We start from the raw sequence: 22,350 nt of genomic DNA, 5'->3' as shown, positions 1-22,350 counted from the left end.
CTTTTCCTTCTGAATCCAAACTAGTCGTCCGATAACCGCTTTTCGATTTTCTCTTCTATTCGGTGTGCGATAATTTTGCACAGTATTTTTGATGCATAGGAAAACTTAACGTTCTGTATTCTTCCCATTTCCGTGCGCCTTTTCTCTTCGGGATAGATACCGCTATGCTTTTCTCGAAGTCTCTTGGTGATTTCCTGAAGTGTACTTTTCATTAATAAGATAGGGTAATTTGTTAAAACTCATGGATTCCATTCAGGTTAGGAATTTCTAACTGAAGTCCGATTTTCATATGGTTTGTAGCAAATGCTCAAGGAAAGATGGGACGCTTTATATACAGGGTGTTTGAAAACAACAACGACAATATTTGGGAGGTGATTCCTGGCACCAATATAAGACAAAAAATATAGACATTTTTCACATTTTTTCAATATAATTTTTATTGTTATATTTTTATGTATTCCAATAGTTTTTATCGTAAATCAGACATTCCACAGAATATATTAAAGTAACAGCAGTGTTCGTTTATGCTATAATTAACCATATAGCATCCTAACTTTTAGGGTCTTATTTGGAGTTCTTACCCTATATAAGTCTAGTTTCGTAATTGCCGCTCCGCGTATTGTGGAAAGCAAAATAAAACACGGAAAAACGAAAAAATGTCTTCATATAATTATTTGGGTATAATTATTCGTACTATTTAGACGGTAGGTCCTAGTACTTGTTGGAATAATTTCTGTTAGCCACTACGAAAGATAATGTTCAGTTATGACATTGTAGGCATTGGCGATCATCTGGGGAAAATTTAAAATAATCTCAGAAACATTGCTTAGTTTACTAAATAGTGTTTTGTAGAAAGTTATGCGAAGAAATTATAATATTATTGTTTCATTTGTACAATATTTTGAACAAAAGTGGTTATCCGATAGATGAGCACCTCTGCGCACCACCTGACACAAAGCCACTAACCTATACGTAAGAACAGCATGAATTTAATTCTTTGTTTATACGTTTAAAACCCTCTTAGGCACATATTTATGTTTTTTTCTGTTTATTTCAGGTGAAGGTTCGGGTCTTCACGGCACTATCAACTGAGATATTTTGGTAAGTAAAATAATTAAATACCTATTATATTATTAAAATCAACATGCAAGCACCGCATATTAAGTGCATAATTCATATAATGGTGATAATCTTTATTAACGTGCTGAGAACAGCTGAAAGCAAAAATAGCACCTAATATTACAGTTCAGTGTTATAATATATAATTGTATTATTATACGCGGGTAAAAAGGTAAGCTGTGGGAAATAGTGTCAATTCCTAAACCATTTTTAAGAAATAAAATCAAATATAATAGTAATTATACAGTTATTATAGTTGGTTGAAAGCCTTGTGATTAAAACATGTTTCCTGACATTCTTTGAAACAATAGTATAGCCCTCGTACTAATTTTGGTACTTTTAGTTCAACATTTTTTAAAATATACTCTGCATTACAGCGATTGTCAGATATTTTCTCCATAAAATTTGAAAATTCTATACGAACAATTTGTATAGAAGTGTTTAATTAAGAACTAGTGATTATAGGTTAAGCAAACCAGAATTAAGGAAGACTGCGTGCTAACAGCATATCGTTTGAGGTTTTGTGTCCTCATGCAATACCAAGGTTACAAAGGAGTGGAGCTACAATTAATGTGATCTTCGAACCATGATTGGAGTTTGTATCCGATACATTTTTGGATACACAGTCATGCGTTATCAACCCTTATAGTATAGGCCTTTACACACCATACTATCTTGCCTCCAAGAGAGCCTGATTACAGGGTCGCTTCACTCACTCCGGGTTTACATTGTCCATTTTGATATTCAATATCTGTCCTGAGGTGATGAATTGTGTACCAGAAATTTGATTCTGGTTTGATTTTCAGTTTAGTGTCCCTGTCAACAGCGAGGCTAATGAGAGGTGGTCCTACAGATTAACGTCGAATCCGAACCACATAAGCTCCCGCCGTGAATCAATGTAGCCGAAATAATGCCGCCCCGGATTCAAACACTGATTTCGCTCATTCTTTTTATTCTAAGCTGTATAGAATTTTTACATATTTTTAAAGTAAAAATATGCGAAAATGTACAGTAATTGGCCAGTAGATGCAAATAAAATTTTTGAGCTTAATAAGAGTACAGGGATCGAACCAGGGACCCCAGCTCGCGCCGTGTGGACTTTCTGGTGGACAAACACCGTGCTCGTGGGTTTTCTCGGGGTTCTCCCGTTTCCTTCCACTTTTTTCATTCCACCATTTCACTCATCTAATAATCACCGTCCCCGTTAGCCTCACCGGCATAACCATGGGACGTAAAACTTAAAGATTTCATTTCATTTTTAAGAATTGTTCATTATTTTTATACTATAAACAGGCCTAATTTATGTAATATTCAAATATTTTTGAAGTACTGTTGTATTTCTTATAATTTATGCATTACAAACTCTTAAAACTGTAAAAGAAACATGATATCCTAGAAATTCATAGATTTTTTTTTTAAAAAAAAACTAGAAATTAGAACTTTTTTGAAAAATAACCACAAAATGCATTGTCTCATTTTTACAATCCTAAACTATTTTTCTCAATATAATAGTAACTTTGGTTGTTAATTTCTAGCCTGTGGAGCAAAACTGTACTCTTATTAAGCTCAAAAATTTTATTTGCATCTACTGGCCAATTACTGTACATTTTCGCATATTTTTCGCATATTCCGGACCCAAGCACCGGACTTAAACGCTCTACCACTGAGCCACCGCGCCTTCACCCCCCTGAACACTTCTTAGAGTTAGTTCTTCTTTCATGTCATACTTTTTATAACAAAGTTGAGCTAAACGTCAACCTTTCAATGATATTACTCTGTCAATTGCCTTTTGCAGTTAGTTCCAATATTTCATCCAGTGACTCTGTATCACTATCACCAATCTCAATATCGCTAGTTACATCACTTTCATCATCAATGTGGAAACACTTCTGGCATACGTAAAATACCATCATCTGGTGAGAGTGGAATGTTTGGTTGATGATTTCTGGGGACGCATGCTTATGGTTTTCACCACGTCATCTTCCTTGTTTCTGTTTCTTACTAAACTCGTGTATGGAGTGCAAAGAAGAGGAAATACGACGATATTCCAGAATTTTGTATGAATACTTGAATTTTACATGCAATGGGATGCAAGTCTACAAATATTTGTGTTTTGTCTTTGATGCTTTACTACTTTTATTAAATCTGTATTACGTTTCCCTGTAGGTTATAACTTTTATGCATTTACTTCGCTTTGCGTGTTGTTATATTCAGATTTTTCCTCTTCCTAACCTTAACTAAGAGTGTTGTTGTAACTTGTTTTCCGTTGACCTGGGAATTTCCGACGTTCCAAAATGTTATTTCTGTGCGTAACTCTTAATGAACGTTTTCCTAAATGAGAAGTGCAAACGAAATCAACAAGCGAAAATGAGCAAACCCCCTTGACGACTCCTCCGTTCTCGTCTCGGATGCCAGCTGACTTTATGTTTAGTTTGGTTGCATTCAAACTGAAAGTGGTATCTCGAGAATGCTGTGAAGTCTGTTCTTTTCTGTCTACAAACAAACCACACGCACACTCACAAATGTGGGTTTTAACGTAAAATGGGCATGTGAAATCCAGTGAAATGTGTAGTGAATATTTCGTGAAATCGTGAAATATTTAATAAACTAACTGTGTGAAGTAAGAAACGCAGGAGTTGGTCACTAAAGGAAGTGAAGTCCGTCTTTTTATTCTTTCCTGCACTATTCATGACTAGAGAAACAAAATCACGCTTATTTTTCTTTCCTACACTAGTCATGACAGGAGAAACAAGCCTCCTATTTATTATTTCCTGCAATAATCATGACTGGAAGAACTAACGCCTCCTATTTATTTTTTCCTGCACTAATCTAATCCAATTGAGATTGTTTCCCACTTTATTAACATTCGTTTTTATACAGATTCGTACAAGACTCGTTGGTCTAAGGAGAGAACACGCTTGTTTTTCTGTACATGTGGTCCATCGTTCGATTTCCTACAGTGCACAGTGGTTCAGGACGAGCAAAAATCTAGCCAAAACCCATTTTTGAAAATTGCTAAGAAGGATACTCGTTTCGAGTATGGGTTACGAAATATCCATACTTTACTATGTACACTCATGTCCAAAATGATTGTCGCATATCTATAACTGTCTTCTTGTAAGAATATAATTTGATAATGATTTTCCAGGGTACTTTTAATACTGATACTATGTACATAATCGGGAAATGTATATTTTTGCTGTCAATTTCATAGGAAAAGAATTACAAATACGAAAATTAGAATGAGTAAAACAAAATGTTGCTAAATCGACAAGAAAGTTTTATTTTCGTTTTATTGTTCTTATTTACTGCTCTTTTGACATGAAATTTGCCACGTACATGTCTGCTGATCATACACATGCTAACATTATAAGAAATACCGGGTGAAATCGTTATTATATTATATTCCTACAACACCATATTTATAGACATACGACAATAATTTTGGACACGAGTAATATATATAATGTGTGAGTTAGAAAGGGTGGAAGTTAACCATTGTGAACATGTTTGTGAAATAATTTTCAAATAGAGTATTTATCATTCAAGTTCATGGCTTAGTAACTAAGCATATGTGATTACAAGAAACATTTATCGTAGATGACGCCAAAATACCTGGGTCTTGATGTAATTGCACCTTGGTTGATCACCCAGCCTACGTTAGTGAAGACATTCGACGAACTGTTTCTAGGTTTTGCAGCCAAGTGTAACGAAAACTGTATAAGAGTGGCAGAAATCATGACATCTTCCTGAAGACACATACAGAATGGCTTGATGGAGAACTGACGTTTACAGTCCAGAGACAGATGGAAAATCAATCAAATCCTGGCGGTCGTCCATTGAAGGATTTCAGAGAATCGAGTGGCAGAACCAAACGGAGGAAAACAGAAGAACGCACATCTGCCAGTACATCGGAACTGGCCTTTGCTGCAAAATGAGTCTTCGGGCATCAGGACAAGAAGTTCCAGCAAAAGTACTTCGTGAGGTAACAGAAACAACTCCGGCTAGATAAGATAAGATAAGACTATCGTTTATGAGCGCAAAGAACCAAAGCCTTTCACCCAAACCGTACACCAAAGAAGAGGCGCTTGCATTGTTTCTCGATGCTAAGTTAACCAAAAGCCAATACAACTGTCTATGTCTTGGTGCCAAAACGCGCCACGCAGACATTTATCCAAGTTATCAGCAACTATTCGAGCTAAGAAAAATTGTTACCCGTCAGGCGAGAATATTACTGTTTCAAATGTCAGTGCAAAAATTATATTGCAGGCTTTATTGAACAAAAAACTGAACGTTTCCTGATGGCTAACGACTGCAGGGTCAGCTGTATTCCCAGCGAGATAGCTATCTTCTTGACCTTAATATCTAAATGGGGTTGTGATTGAAGCACAGGTCACAGTGTACACAAGCAGAAATTTCAGCAGGACATATTATGTTTTGATGAAGACCTGCTGTTTACGTCTTTCGTGCCAATTCGGCTAGTTGTAGGCGAGCAAATTGTAGTGTGGCAGAATTCTCGAACGTCATCAACGAGATATTGCTGCCCTATAAGATTTCGCTTTTGCAAGGAAACGAAAGATGTGACAATATAAAACCAATGAATCGAACAGTATATTCAAGATTTTCACCCATCAACTGCGAACGCCAATACAACCCAGATTACTGTGCATCACGAGCTCATTCTCACTATGGTCGATGGAAAAGTATGTAATGCACTCATGGACAACAAATCTCCTTAAGTGTGTTATATTCGAAAAGCACCCCGAATGAATGAGCAATTTAGAAAGAGTTTCTGTGAAAGACGTAGACGCACTCACATTTCACTTTGGATTGTCATTGTTACATGCATAAATACGATTTTTGAGTGCCTCCTCCATACTGCGTATAGACTCGATTTCGAGACATGACAAGTTCGAAAGAAGCACAAGGTATTACCGGAATCTCGAAAACATTAGATTCAGAAGCCGTTTAGGGAAAAAGCAGGCCTTAATGCTGATTGAACCAAAGGAGGAGGTAGTGGAACAAGCAATGATGGGAACACTGTTAGAAGATTTTTTGCAAACCCACACCAATCTTTGCAAATAACGAGTATTTTTGAACAACTGATTAACGTTTTTTGGTAATACTATCTGTAATCAACTCTTGACTTGATGTTGATCCCAAGGCTTTTGAAAGTTATGCACTGGAGACAGCCAAACTCTTTGTTCATCCTTACAGTTGGTTCTATATACCTGTTAGTATCCACAAAATACTTGTTCATGGCTCGGCTGTGATACAGAATGCCATTTGACCAATAGGCCAGCTTTCTGAAGAGGCACAGGAGGCACTGAATAAAGACTTACGAACATTTTAGGAAGGTCACTCGCACAAATTCTCTCGCGCTATTACGAATCAGGATATGCTGTTAATGCTTCTGATTACTTCTGATCCCTTTTCTTTGAGTATTAGGCACGTGGCTACCGGGAAGAAAAGACGTTGCTTGTCACACGAAGGACGACTGCTGTTGAAGACGTCGGAGGATGGAGGGGAAGGAGCCAACGCGGCATCCAGCAGCCAAAATATGAAGGCATTCCATCTGATTTCAGCGATATTGGCAGTGACAGTAATGATGGACGTACAGATGTAGTTGACAAAGTGAATTCTCGTTCTTCATTTGTGTGTGTGTGTGAGCGTAATGAAGACTTGTATGTGTGAGTGTAGTGCAGATTTGTATGTGTGCGTGTACTGACGTATTGCATTTGAATAGGCTGTACTTTATCAGTGTTTACAAACATTTCCTACTACTCTCTTCTGCAGAAAGGCTAGCAACTGAACGATGAACGTGTTCGTTAATTCTTAGTACTATAAATATACAATTCTCACATATTTGGGACTTTAGAACCACGTAGTACATTGTTCTAACCAATTATAGGTTTTGGCCAGGTTTTTGCTGGTCCTGAACCACTGTGCAGTGACACAATTGCTTGGGTACAAATGGGAGTAATGGTTCAGATTCCAGCTGTGGCGGTAGTTCCCATTTTGTAAAGGCTGATACTGAAAATAGATGGTAGACCTCATTCAATCAATCTGTTCTTCCTTATAGCTAGCGCTCGTGCGCCTTTGATGCACGTAATTCCGTGTTCAAATTGCGTACATTGAAATGTCAAGCGGAAATTACAATAAACTGTAAGATCCACGTCTGGTATAGTCTCGGTGCTGAAAAGGAACGCTAAACTTCAAGAAACATGCAAACCATCAGTCAGTTTAAACTTGTTTGATCTCTGTAAGTAAACAAGTAAGTTTCGGTTCCTATTGTGATTGAATTTCAAGCTATGAGACATTTCTGGTTTCATTAAAGTGATAGCTAAGATATAGAACCGTCTCTATGTAGTGTAAATCGATACAATATTCTAAACGTTGTTACTTTAGATCAGTGGTTCTCAACCTTTTTTGACTGACGACACAGTGCTTTGAATGTTCAGAACGTCGCGACACATTTGTTTGATATTTTTATTATAAATAATAATAATAATAATATAAATTATAATAGTGAAACCTATTAGTATTTGTAATGGCTTTATATGGCATTGAGCCTTATTGTTGCCGTCGGAGGTGTTGACTGGTGCTGTCTCTCTCAGTTTTAACTAATTATTATTCAATTCTTCATGATTTTTAAATTCTGAAATTTCGCGACACACCATAGGGGACTGCGTAACAACTCAGTGTATTATGACACATCAGTTGAAAACCAGTGTTTGAAATCCTACGTATCTATCATTAGTTTCGTCCGAATACATTATATTTCTCGTCTCGTCCCGATATCCTCCTTTATAATAGGAAGCGAAAACATTTTCATAGTCGACACAAGACGAAAAATATGAAATGAAAATGAAATCTTCCAGTTTAAAGTCCGACGATTATGCAGGGATGGGCAAAACCGGTTTTTATAGAAACTGGTTTCAGTGAAAACTTTCGGAAAACACAAAACTATTTCTGTGGAAACGGAATCGGTTTCCGGAGAACAACGAAATCCTATTCTGGTCTGAAATAGAACCAATTTTGAAAAAAAAGCAGAACCGGTTTTGAAGAAAACCGAAACCGGATCCGGTGAAAACTGAACCGGTTTTGGTAATAACCGATAACCGGTTTAGGCGAAAAACCGAACCGATTTTTGGAGAAAACCAAAACCGGTTTCGGTGAAAACCGGTTTTTGAAAATTTTCAAAAATTGTTTGTTTTCCTAAAAACCGAAAAACCGGTTTTGTGCCCACCACTAGATTATGCCCTTTAGGCTGAGGAAGACGGGTGATTAAGGTAAGTCAGTGATGATGATGGAAGCATTGGTGGAATGAGAATGTGGGGGGGAAACGGGAGAATTCCGAGAAAACCCACGGACACGATGATGAGAAACATTACAATTCACATCTCGTTTTTAGGACGAGACGAGATATTTCTCGAGCCTCTTGGATAACATTAATTCAGCCAAGTCTTATATCTCAAAGATAGTTTTAGTGTTAAATGAATCATAGTATAAAAACTATAAGTTTCGAAAGTGATTTATGGGCATAAAGAAGAGTATTTATACGCAAGACATTACCCAGAAACCAAGAAAATCATGGACCGTCCTCTGTAGGTCACAAAATCCCAACTGTGTCTGCGAGGGAACATCAGATCTGAGTAGGGCCGGATTTAGGGGAGGTGCACCGGTACGCGTGCACTTACCCTTCTTTGTAAATATATACTATCTAAAATGAGAAGCTAGTAGTAGAAATAGCAACGCTTGCATAAGGATTTTGTACGATACAAGTATGCATCATATTCCAAGTGTCCATAATTAAAGAAATTCCTGATCTAAAACAGCAAACTAACTATATGCTAAAATTATATCGATACCAAGCGGCCGTGCCTCAGTCGGTAAAGCGTTGGTTTTGCATTCGGAAATTCGTGAGTTCCATTTCTAATACCAGACACTGAACATTTCCAGTGCAGTGTCTCATTCACACCACAGATGCCTAAAGGAATTTTTTAAAAAAATCAAATATACTGGTAGTTATTGCTGCATCCCCGGTCAGAAAATTCTGGATCCGACCCTGTTTCTGAGTGTCCTGTTTTCAAGTTCAGTGGCTTCTTAGAAGACATCCATAATCGCTCAGGAGAAGGTTTTTCATGGATAACGGATTTAGCGTAAATTTTGAAATATTTTTCACTGGAGCTGTGTTTCATATATTTCTCTCGTGTTTTAGTAATAATTATTATTTGTTTCTTCAATTGTACCGTAAGCATAGAAAACATTTTTAAAAAATGCCTTCGAAGTTCGTATATTTTGCATGATGACAACTCAAATTGTCAGGCAATGGGAAATGTCAGTCATACCGTGGAGTACGTTATGAATCTCTACTTCATTCTATTCTTCTCAATTCCGAGTAGAAGGCTATTCAGTTATATTCTTCGTTATACTTTATACAAACTAGTGTGCTAAAGCTACCTTTTTACTGTCTCTGTGGATTTTATGTTGACCTCGTGTGTTCACTTAATTTTCCCACTGGTCCTGTATGTATGTGTGTGTGTATATATAGTGTGGAATTGGAGCTTTTCTGTCCTGGAGAATCTCTTCGCTACCCCACAACCCAACCCTATCCCTAGAAGTGAATTCCCGAGATAGTTTAATGCCACTGCGACAAACGAGAAATTCTCATCTGATGGCGCCACTTTTGCCTGAATTCCATATTCTGCATTCCCATGTGACTGGAACGAATGGGGAAAATAGATACCAAATGATTGCTTGATAGAGAGCTCGCTTCCTTTGATTGTCCTGGATTATTGAAAACCTAATGGCTGTCGTTATTGACGAGAGGAAACATTTCGTTCTCAAACAGCTGTTTTCTGCTACTTTGATTTGTAGTATTTGTGACAGCGCTGAAGTTGCTGATCCGTAAGTGCTTTAAAAAAGATTTTATACTTCTGTCCTTTCCATATTTCTTCTCCATTGTTCTATACAGTCATTTGCAAAAGTATTACTATTACTACTCTTGCATTTTCTTATGTAGACAACAGATTTTTCAGTTACTTCTCTGGAATACGGGTAAAAGTTTATCTTTTAAGTACAACAAACTTTTTTTTTATGTATGTTCCAGATACTCATAAGCAACGGGCATTAACCTATCATCCGGGCATCCGAATCAAACCTAGTCAATTCAATAAACATAACAAAGATGTGGGGTTCATGCACAAAATATTAGGTACCATGGACAACGGATTAAGTCCTTGGGGCACATTAACCCTGTTAGTACAAAGAAAATCATAGACTCGCAAATAGCTGATGCATCAACACTGTTAATTGGAAAGTCATTGTTTATAGTTTATTCTTTTTAACATGAAACAAGCTTTCCAGAGGTGCTTAATAATAATAATAATAATAATAATAATAATAATAATAATAATAATAATAATAATAATAATAATAATAATAATAATAATAATAATACATATTCTGCTGTTATTGGCAGGTTATTTGCTGGAAACAAAAGCTTCCATGCACCATGGTCTTCAGCTAACCTCTTCTTCACATAGGAATTTTCTTTTTTAATACCTATCATCAATTGTTGCTTCTTTCGCACTCCCTCATTTTCCTGCCATGTAAACTCGAGCAGCTAATATTCTGTTCGATCCAGTTAATATTCTGTATTCTACACACCCACATTTCCAAAGCCTCCAGTCGGTTTTCATCGTTGTGTGTAATATCCTTGTAAAGTACAATATTCCACAGGAAACCTTTTGTGAGTCTTCCGTCATTCTCTTAATTAGAGATCCACAAAACAATCTTTTCTTCCTAAGTTCTTCTTATAGCATTCCTATCCTTGCTTTTATTTCACGTTCGCGCTTCATCATTACTAATAACACTACCCAGGTATCGAAAACTACTTATCTCTACTGATACAAGGCGAATCATGAGTCTTTCGATATTCTAGTACACAATATACTTGTATTTATTACAGTAATATTCATTTTCAGGTTAACATCCAAAGTAGAGCCCCACGTGTCAAACTGGCTGTAGCCATCTTTCTGTCGGTTTCGTAACTCCATGTCCATACCTCCATGTCCATACCACATTTTGTCCTTAGAGGCAAAGGAATCAGTCGCTACTGTTTCCACATCCTGCTGGTTGGTGAAGCATCGTGGTTTCAGAAAGAGCACCATGGACCGAAAGAGAAAGTTCCGAATGGGGAAGGTAAAAACTATATGCTGGGTGTGGTAACAGTTAGATATCGTCATGTTCCTGATTTTTTTACGTTTTTTTTTTTCAAGTCGAGTGTATTTTTGCGTTGTCCTCTGCAGCACGGCGCGCTGTTCACCACTGGAACTTTTTTTTTTTTTTTTTTTTTTTTTTTTTTTTTTTTTTTTTTGTAATGTAGCATACATCCGTTGCAGCTGTCCGGAATAAAAATTGGCATACATGGAGCGAAATCAAAGTGAATTACACCCTCGTATTTTCACCACTAACAGAGCACGACTTTATGTAGAAACGGTCCTGTTTGATGACTGGTTCTGGAAGTTGGCCCTTTTCCAACAACTGTTTTTGCATATTCGGATTTCGGAAGAGCACCCACTTTTCGTCGTATGTGACAATTCGTTTCAGAAAACGCACATCAGATCCTGATGGATTTCCCGAGTTTATGAAGGTGACGCACTGCAATGGACTTGTTCATGCCGGTTAGTTTCAGAATCGGGGATGGATTTTTCTTAATGGCATGTAGTATGGTCTCATTTGTTACCCTGAGGCGACCGGACGTTGGCTGATCTTTGAATTTTTTTCAACCTGCACGAAATTTCTGAAACCAACTAGATGCTTTGCTGTGGTTTATTGCGCATTTCCTTTCGCATGACAAAATCGTTTGGCTTGCTGTCGCAGCGCTATGCCCAAGTTCGAATTCATAAAGTAACAGATCACATATCAGACGCTGTTGACCGTTCATCGTCATTGTCACTAAAACCTGAATGAAGATACTGATGCACTGGCGACCTCCGTATTAAGTAGTTCTCTTGCTTCACTATTTCTTGAGCCAGTTTGACCTTGTACTTACGGACGCACCTGGTCTGTGTGTTTTAGAAATAATGCCAGATTTCTGGCTTTCCCTTGTATGTCTTCTCCTACCTCTATATCTAATGATTCACTCTAGTAACCATGATTTTTGTCTTTGTTACGTTTATTTCCATCCCCTATTCTTTTTACCTTTTCCTTAATTTCTAACACCTTATTAATTCTATTTTCGAATTGCTCAAAAAGCACCTTATCATTTGCAAACCGTATAGTCTACATGAAACATTTTACCGAAATACCGTCTTCATTATATAAACCTTCCTTCACTATCTTCTGCAGATAGATATTAAATAAAGTTGGCGACATACTGCTATGAAACTCCCTGTCCAATTGTCGCTTCTTTACCTGTAACGCTTATTTGTTGGTTTACATGTAAGTGTCTTAATATGACTAACGAAAGGAATGACTCTCTCTCTCTCGGATTATTAGAAATTCCTGTTGCTTAACAACGTCTACAGCTTTGTTCTAGGATTCTAAATGAAACTAGATATACAGTATGGAAAACCTTATAGGGCAACATCTGTCTGTCTTCAGACACAAGAATAAAAACAGTTGAAGAGATAACTAGAAATATATATATATATATATATATATATATATATATATATATATATATATATATATATATATATATATATAATGAATTTATCATTTTTTTAAAAAAAGCGTTTTCTTGTTATCTATTGAAACGGGATGTTTTTGATTTAAACATTTTTTGATTAAAAATTGGATAATCATAAAGCAAAAACGCTAATAAACAACAAAAGTGTTATGAATCAAGCGTTTCAAGAATAGATTTCATATCCGTCCTTTCAATCCCTAAAAAACGAAATTGGTAAGATAATGAGAAATGTATGCATTCAGCGTCTCAAGAGTAAGTCCAGCCTTCGTCTTCTATTGAAACAAGAAGGGTAGAAATTTATCACTTCATGTATTAATATTGAATCCTCGCAGTTTGTAAGTCATGTGATCCGTAGTTTCACGCTAAAAAGAAGCTTACTTTTCTACTATTCTGCTTGCGAAGTTCTGAATAGTAGACTGTACTGTCATACAGAAGAGTCAGGTGGGTTGCATACCACTTGCAAAGCTCGATGTAGTGAAATGCTTTGGCGAATTCTGGGATGGAAAATCATCTTAACTGGTTTTAAAGTTGATGAACTAAAGTAAGCTTCAGAAACAAGAACTAACTTCGAGGCTTTTGTTGTATTGTTTTTATGTTGCTAATATATGAAACAAGTAACATACTGGTTCAACAACGAAAACAATTTGAAACAAAACAAACTAAAGTTATGTGCCGTTCTCCGAACTTCAGAAAAGAAGGATCGCTGAAAGATGCAGAATGATAAACAGTGGGGCCGCGGTGGTTCAGTGGTACAGCGTTTATCTCTGGTGCGTGAATTCCCTGGTTCTATCCCAGCGTTAGTGGAATTCTAGTTCCACATCTTGTATTTACTCAGTGCTGAAAAGGGATGCTGAACTTCTATAAACAAACATTAAACCAGTGTGTCCGACCTTAGCCTTCGTTTTCTGTAATGAGTAGATGTTTAGTATTATGAGCACAAGTAGATTTAACTAAATATAGTCACCAAGTACTAAGCATCATAATAAATATGGATAGTTAACGTTAAATTAAATTTCTAGAATGATTTCCTTTTTCGTTCCTCTTTAAATAGCATTTATACTTCATAGACAAAGTAGAAAAGTTTTCCTTTAACATAACATCTTTCATTAACTTCAAAAATTATAGTCTCTTTGTTTCTTTGAATTCTTGAAGACTTTTTTCATTTTGTCTTATATAACCATTTTCTTCTTCTCATCTTTAAATGGCAAGCTTTAGACATTCGCTTGGCTACCCAACAGAATGCCTTGTTCTTATTTGTGTCGCTTAACAGGTAAAATATTATGAAAAGAGTACGTGTTGTTCTGTACAATGTCTGAAGTGGAAAGAAACTGAAATGCTATCACAAATCATCTCTCATTTTTTTTCAAAGCTTGTGTCATTATAAGAGAAAACAAGTCAAAAGAATTGAAGCATTATGCAGAAGAGCAAAACAGGCCAAAATTGAAACCGACCAAATATAAATGTACTCTCTTGTTGATTGCTATAGCAGAAAGTGTAAGGAAAATATTGTAAATGAAAAGAAGCTTTAAGTTTATATTGTGGCAAACTAACTTTTGGTCCATCTTATATATATTATAATTCTTTATCGACAGTATTTCTTATATAGACCAGTTTTCCAGAGAACATGAAAGTGACTTGACAGACTACTGGTTAGTTATATCTTACTGTTAATTTCTTTATTATTATTATTATTATTATTATTATTATTATTATTATTATTATAAAATACAAAAAGAAGGAAAAGTTAAAAGGTGATAATTTAGAATGGTATGATCCGTAGTGTTAATGTCGTTAACATTTGTGTTTTTTCGTTTTTAACGTCCACCTGGCGTCGTGAGGCAAACTGGGAAGTCACGTGAATAAAAGACATCCGTAGAGCTCCTGTTACGCCTGTTAGAGACAAAGCGGCGCAGCGCGCTGATCACGTGTTCGTCGCTAAGCTGGACTTAGTTCAGCCGGTCGCTAACAGATGGCATTGGAACGGCTAAGGCTCACATAAAGTTTAGTTGGTCGCTAACAGATGGCATTGGAGCGGCTCAGGCTCACAAAGTTTAGTCGGTCGCTAACAGATGGCATTGGAGCGGCTCAGGTTCACATAAAGTTTAGTCGGTCGCTAACAGGTGGCATTGGAGCAGCTCAGACTCACATAAAGTTTAGTCGGTCGCTAACAGATGGCATTGGAGCTGCTCGGGATCACATAAAGTTTAGTCGTCGCTAACAGATGGCATTGGAGCTGCTCAGGATCACATAAAGTTTAGTCGGTCGCTAACAGATGGCATTGGATCTGCTGAGGCTCACATAAAGTTTAGTCGGTCGCTAACAGATGGCATTGGAGCTGCTCAGGTTCACATAAAGCTCAGCCGGTCGCTAACAGATGGCATTGGAGCAGCTCAGGCTCACATAAAGTTTAGTCGGTCGCTAACAGATGGCATTGGAGCTGCTCAGGCTCACATAAAGTTTAGTCGGTCGCTAACAGATGGCATTGGAGCGGCTCAGGTTCACATAAAGTTTAGTCGGTCGCTAACAGATGGCATTGGAGCGGCTCAGGTTCACATAAAGTTTAGTCGGTCGCTAACAGATGTCATTGGAGCGGCTCAGGCTCACAAAGGGCTGTTATGCCAAGTAGTTTAGTTTGGTTTATTTATTTACTATATTAGTAGAGTTTTTGATTCGACTATAAAGGCTTTTTATAGTTTTTTTTAAACTTAAGAAATATTGAAAGGCGAGATCCTGATATTTATCTAATGACAGTGGAGAGAAAGCGTAATTAGGATTACCCTAGGATTCAGCTCGACCCTCATCATTATAGAGGAAAAGCTATACGTTGGAGTGATTGCTCGAACACAATCAAAAACATTTATCAACTTTTAAAGATACACAACTCATTACACAATATATTCCAATAATAAATATGGTTTAAATGTTCTTATATCACACACTTCATAAACCTCTCGTGAGGTGGATGTATTCTGATAACTTCTAATGAAATTAAGAAAAAAATAGAGTATACATTTTGAATAAAAATTTACAAAATGAGATTAGAAATTTTCCGAGACGATACGAGTAAAAGTTTTTGAAAATCGAGACGAGATGAAAGTTCTATAAAATTCACGAGAAAACTCGATTTCTCGACTTTGTCTCGTCTCGTGCACAAGACCAGTTTCTTTAGTATTAATCTCATTGCGGGTGAATCGTTTGTTCTCTTTGGTGAAATAACAGAAGCAAAAACAGTGAGCAATCGCCGAGAGATGAAAGACAAAAGATAATAATCAGAACATCAGAGAACAAGATCATCTCTTGTCACAAAAGGCAAATGGAAATGACAGTCCCCAGGGGAAGCTTAGAAGTACATTAATTTACATGAATTGGACTTGCTGTGTTCCTGTGACATCAAGGCAAGAAGGAGGAACATCTAAGTTAGTGTCTCAGGTTGTTCCTGTTGTCAGGTTGTCTTCAAATAATGACAGAACGACTTAAGCACGTTGCGTTAATGCCAGCCTCTCAACCTGGGTTTATCGTTGCAGTAGTTCATGTTAGTCGTTAAGTGCAGAATCTTCTATAGACATACACTTTAATTACTTCCTTTCCTTCCCTTTTCTCTTCTTTGTAACAATATTTTCAGACATTATTCTGTTTCGTGATCTATAATCCTCAAGATGGTACAGTTCGCAGAAAAAAACTGCAACGTGAGCATGTAAGTTTATTGAGAAACGACGAAGTCTTTTGCTCCAAAATAAGTGTTCAGGGGAGGACGCCGAAGTTTCTCCTGGCCTGATTTGTGCCACCTAGACGTTATGTTGATTCCCTTAGCTGTTAGGCGCAGTTTCACAATAAACTTACATGTTTATGTTGCAGGTGTTTTTTTTTTTTTTTTTTTTGCTGCGGACTGTACATGCTCTTCACGGATTTTATAAATTCAATCACATTTTTTTGAATCTCAGGATAAATAAACTCTGGTAAAGACAGTAAAGGGGATCACGCGTATGGGATATGGATAGACATCGCTAAATGGATTGACTTAGTTAACGAAGTCGGCCGAGATAATTGATCTAGCTGTGTATTGCAAGAATCATATTTAGAAATTCGCTCTCGGTCCAGAGTTATCGTGTGACTAACGGACGGAACAAGTCGCCGTTATCCGTTAAAATTTTAACGGATTTACACCATTAAGGAATCTGTTCGAGATAATCACTGTGGCTGTCTATTCTAGAATACAGAATTCAAAATATTCTATTTCCTTTCCTTCAAGAGTTATCGTCTGGATTAACGGACGAATTAAGTCGCCGTTACCCGTTAAGGTTTTAACGGATTGATTCCATTAACGGAATCGGTCGAGTTAATTGCTATAGTTACCTGTTGCGAAAAGAGAATTCAAGAAAAGACATCTGTTCAGGAATTATCGTGTGTGGAGCGACAGATACACTGATGTACTAATAGTACAGTCTTATAAGTATCACTCCGTGATCCTAATAAGAAATTGATGCAACACATTATACATACGTTAAAAGCTTGTTCATTTCTGTAATGAGTTTTGCATATGTTTTTTTTTTTCTGCTTTTATGTTCACAGCAGATTAAAAAGCTTGGCATTTACAATTCACTTCTGAAGTAGCTACGCTGAAAATAGATATTTACTATGTTTATGTGACAACCGAAATGAAGGCAGAAACTTGAGGATCTTAATTTTTTGTATTATTATTAAGCATTTTGCCTGTTGGCAGGTCCTGGGACTAATGAGTTTTTTTTTTTCTCTTTTCTCCTTTTGTTTTAGGTTTAGGCTTGGAAATGTTTCTTGCACGTTTCTCGATCTTCAGTTTCCTGATTTAACTCCCAATATTTCCTTCTATTTTTCAAATCATCGATCAGTTGTGTTCTTCTTTCTATTCCTCACTTTCCTTCCATCTTTCCTTCTATAGTGGCTTTAAGAAGACTATTTCTTCGCAAGATATGTCCAATCCAATTGGCCATTTTACGATAGATGCTGGCTAAAAGCATCCTCTTCTTTCCTATCCGTTTTAAAACATCTTCGTTTGTTACTAAGGATGTGCACGAAACAAGATTTGAGACTGTCTCGTCTCGAAGATGTGCTGTAAAAGTGATGTCGCGTCTCGAAAAATGTATATTTCTCTATTGGAAGAGCTGTGTCGCGACTCGAATTTTGCCAGTAAAGTTGTGTCTCGTCTCGTCTCGTCTCGTGCGCATCCCTATTTGTTACTCTGTCTGCACATTTTGTCTTTTCCATCTTCCTCTAATACCACATTTCGAAGCTCTCTAAATATTTTTCTTTAACTTCCGTAGTGTCCATGTCTCTGAACCATACAGTCCAATACTCCATACATATCACTTGGCCAACTTTTTTCTTAGTCCAATATTAAGCCTGGTAAGTTTAGTTAAGAGTGATCTTTTCTTGTTGAATGCTTCTTTGGCTATGGCAGTGCTTGACCTGATCTCTTTGGTGCAGTATTTTAAGCGTCTCTCGTCAAAATACTTCCCAGATACTTGAAATTATCGACCTTCTCAAATTCTCTTTGTTCTTTGTATGCATTTTAGATTGATACGTAAGTGGTTATATTATAGTTCAACAGGATAAAGAAGGTGTGTGTATATACATTAGGTCATGTCTGTCTTCTCACCAATATTTTGAAAATGTGAAGAAATGCTGTGAGGCAGATGTGTATTCTTATCTTCCAGAGCATAACCATCATACTTTTAAATTAACAATTTAATTTAATTCTGAAGTACAGTAGATTAACATTTAAAAAATCAAATTATCTTTGATCTTTAGATCATAAGTTCTTTTGGAATGCAGTGAACATTGTTTTTGTTCTTTTCCCTAAGATTAAAAATAAAATCATTCCGGATTCGCTTAACTTAGTTTCCGTGATAATGCTAATAAGAAAGATGATGGGGGTAATTTTCCATGTAATTTGAAAAGCCTTACAGAACTCGTTTAACAATATTTTTCCTCTCTCGTTTTCTCAGGGAACAGTTCTTTTCTCGGTGGCTCTCCTACAGTTACTGTCTTTCGGGGAGAGTAATTACATTGTCTGTGGAAAAGTGATCTCGACAACTAGCTGTAAACTTGCTCTCTTATTATCCTTTGTTATTTTCTCTTTTTCTTTCAAGTCCTTTTATTAACAGAAGATTTCTTGTTCGTCGTTTTTTAAGAGGGAAGCAATTAAGTTGTCATAGAGAATCATTGTCAGAAACGATAACCAGTTTACAGATCGCATACTTTTATTGGATAGAAGCAAAATAGCTCGTAGTACATGTGGAATGTGAAATTGTAACTTTGGTACTTTTTTTTTTTTTTTTTTTTAGTTTTGTGTACAAGTTTGTGGTTATTTTTAAACATTTCGTTAGAAAAACTTTCATCAACATCAATTTCATTCGGGTCGGGGTGGGAGTCATCAATTTCATCTCACTTTCCTTTGTGCAAATGGGACACAAATCATTACATTTCTTCCCCCCCCAAAAAAAACACATTTCAAATTGGATTATTGGGAGTAACATTCTCCCGCAGTTCCAAGATTGGATGGGATATGTCCCCCCTCATATCCTCCGAGATTTGCGCCAGTTGTTAGGAATCACGTTTGATTTACATAATCAAGGAATCACGTTTATTTTACTTGATTAGCAAAGCTATGCTCAAAGTTTGCTCGATGACTGTGTGCTCGTCGGAAAGCATATTTGATAAACTGATCCAATCTGTGCTTATAGCGAATGTTTGGAATTAACTGTGATCTGTAAATTCGTGCTCGTCAGAAAATGCGTTTTCAAAACCTTCAGCAAGTATGTGCTGATTGTAAAGCAGTTGTTTGGAAAACAATGATTAATAAATCTGTGTTCGTTACAAAGCAGATTTGGAAAATCTTGATCATTGCGAAACACTGAGTAAAACTATGATCTCCAGAACTGTGTTCATTGGGAAAAATTTTATTTAGAAAATCGGAAGCTGTTTAAATAGACAAGAAAACTATTTGGAGAACTTGAACCAATGAATCTGTGCTTCTTAGGAAGCAAGTTGTTTGGAAAATCTGTGCTCGTTGAAGAACACATTGTTTGGGAAACCTTGCTCAACAAATCTGTGCTGATTGAGAATAGCTTGGCTTTGGAAAACCTTGAGCAACAAATTGGCTTCAGCTTGTTTTTAACTTAGAATGGAAATACTGAAAAGAGAAAAAACAGCTTCAATCAGGTTTAGTTACAGGTGCGATGTAGATGTGTTAGAAGCGTTTTTCTAGTATGTGTGATCTTGGGAAGATACAATTTTTCGTTGTTTATTCATTATCGTGAGTCGATTAGGGTTTATTTAAATAGGAAAGTTATTGAACGCCTTTATAGAAAGTTTTATTTATTTTCTTTAAGTAACAGGAATGGAATTTTGACATGCTGACCATGCATTATCCATGTGGTAAGTTTTCCTTTCATGCCTTCCGGATTTTCTACACAGAGTGAAATCTTGTCCTCTGACTGGCTGAAGAAAAGTTATGAACGGGCAACGTACGATTTCTGTTTAAATCGCTCTTTCATACTCTATACGTGACCAATACTCCTTGTGGGAAGGATTTCCCAATATACAACTGCAGAAGATGCAAGATTTTGCCAGTAATATATTGGCACAGACATGTACGTATGAATAAAACGTATCTACGAGAATGTATCATACAATCAACATTTAAAAAAATATGGATTGACAGAGAATGAGAAACCTTGATTGGATAGGAAAACGTAAGAAACTGCCTTCTTTGACGTAATCCTCCTCTTGTGGCTGGTGCAATGGTCAGTAACCGATAGATCCAACTCATTCCCGCCGTTACCAGCACAAACACGCTCCTCTCTCAGCTGTGTGTGCGCGATTGACATTGTTAAGGAGCCATTGCCTGTTGTTGATTGTCTCTTGGGCTCACTGGTGGCTATGTGCTTAGCGCACGCTTCTTTGGCGCGGAAGACCTGAGTTTGATTTCCTGAAGGTCCCACGTTAGGTCATGTGGTTTGGATCCCATGTTAAGTTGTAAGTCCGCGTCTCATAAACCCTCGGTGTTGAAGGAAACACTAAACTCAAAGTCAAGCAACCAATTCACAGTTATGCGTCTTAGAATAAAGAAGATAGATAATTAATAGAAGTAATTAATTATGAAAGAATTAGCGGAATGAGAATGTAGGAGAAAATGGAGAAACTCGGGGAATAACCACGAGCATGATGTTGTTAATCACAAACTCATATAGCCTGGGGCCGAACCAGGGGGTGAGCGCTGTACAGATAGGCCCTCTGGCCTCTTGGAAATGTAGTTTCCTTCTAACGTAACGTTTTGTAGAAAAAGTTGATAGTTTTATTGTTATAAATGAGAAAATAAATTGAACTTCTTGCTAAATTGGAGTCTTTGCTTCGATTCTTTTCATGGTACTTTTGTTCATAATGCATCACCACTTATTTTGAAGATGAATATATATATATATATATATATATATATTAAACAGTTTGTAGATAGTACATGATTTCTACCCAAGTCGTTGAAGTGGAGACCGTAGTTCCTTGTGAAACACTTAACAATACGCGTATAAAATAAGAAAAAGGCAAGGGAACTTGTTTGCTACGATGCTTCTGCATAAGAAATAAATTGTACGGGCGTTCCGAACATAAAAAGAAATGAGAATTGTTGACAAGGCGCAAGGCAAGAGAGGCCGGGTCGCTCATGTATTAAGCCGTTTGTTCTTGTCGTCGAGTTGTCGCAGTTGATTCTCGCCAGCAGAGCAGATTCCGCGCTGAGAATAAAGAGCCAAAAAAACAAGAAGGTCGTTTCTCCAGGACATTCCACCATTCGTCTTTCTCATATATAGCCTCCGAGGGGCCTTCTTTCAGCCTTCAGCCTTCTACGCTATCCCTGATGAAAAACACCCAATCTTACACTCTACTCCAGTTGCTACTCCTCAGAGACTACTACCGAAAGCGGTTCCCCTTTTCTTCTTTCCGGCTAAATAAATAACCAGTGTAATTAATGTCTGTATACTGCAGTATATAATTCAGATCATAACTACTGCTACCCACCTGATAGTTGTTTCTCACTAGTCTGTTCTCTTGAAGCGTATAAAGTTAACAAAAAAACCAAAAACCAAAAACAAAAAAAAAACAAAAAAAAAACTGGTATATTAAACTAGCATAATTGCCCGTTCTGCGTACGGTAAAACGGAGTTTAATAAATTAAATAAAGCAGAAATTTGAAAATCGTACAAATTGCTTGACTATTAAGGGAACTTTCGCCCTATTTCCTTTCAGGAGCAGAATTTTTGGAGACGCTGAAACACGTACTCCGTTCTATTTAACGAAGAGCTGGGATTCATACGATATTCTGATCTTGCAAATAAATTCCAACCCCCCTTACCTTTAGGATACGTACTTCAAACGCCCTGTTGGCGATCATGTGATTTGGATCACACGTGAAGTTGTAAGTTCATGTCTCACACTGAGAAAAGTCCGTTATCCGGACAGCGGTATATTGCACCAATATATGAATTCCATATGTTTACTACAAA

General features: G+C 36.9%; 1 protein-coding gene across 4 annotated transcripts in view; it reads left to right on the top strand.

Moving 5' to 3' along the window:
* The window catches only part of Tpst (tyrosylprotein sulfotransferase), a 532,464-nt gene that overhangs the window by 361,754 nt on the left and 148,360 nt on the right, over positions 1–22,350 (top strand). For all 4 annotated transcript variants that reach the window (XM_081770746.1, XM_081770747.1, XM_081770749.1 and 1 more), the window contains one exon: positions 1,058–1,101. The gene's annotated coding sequence lies outside the window, so the exon portion shown is untranslated. The remainder of the gene's footprint in view (positions 1–1,057; positions 1,102–22,350) is intronic.

Source organism: Thermobia domestica, chromosome 9 (assembly GCF_964235325.1).
Source record: "Thermobia domestica chromosome 9, izTheDome1.hap1.1, whole genome shotgun sequence".
Lineage (NCBI taxonomy): Eukaryota > Metazoa > Arthropoda > Insecta > Zygentoma > Lepismatidae > Thermobia > Thermobia domestica.
The sequence above is the reverse complement of the archived record's forward strand: the minus strand, read 5'-3'. Positions and strand labels throughout refer to the sequence as shown.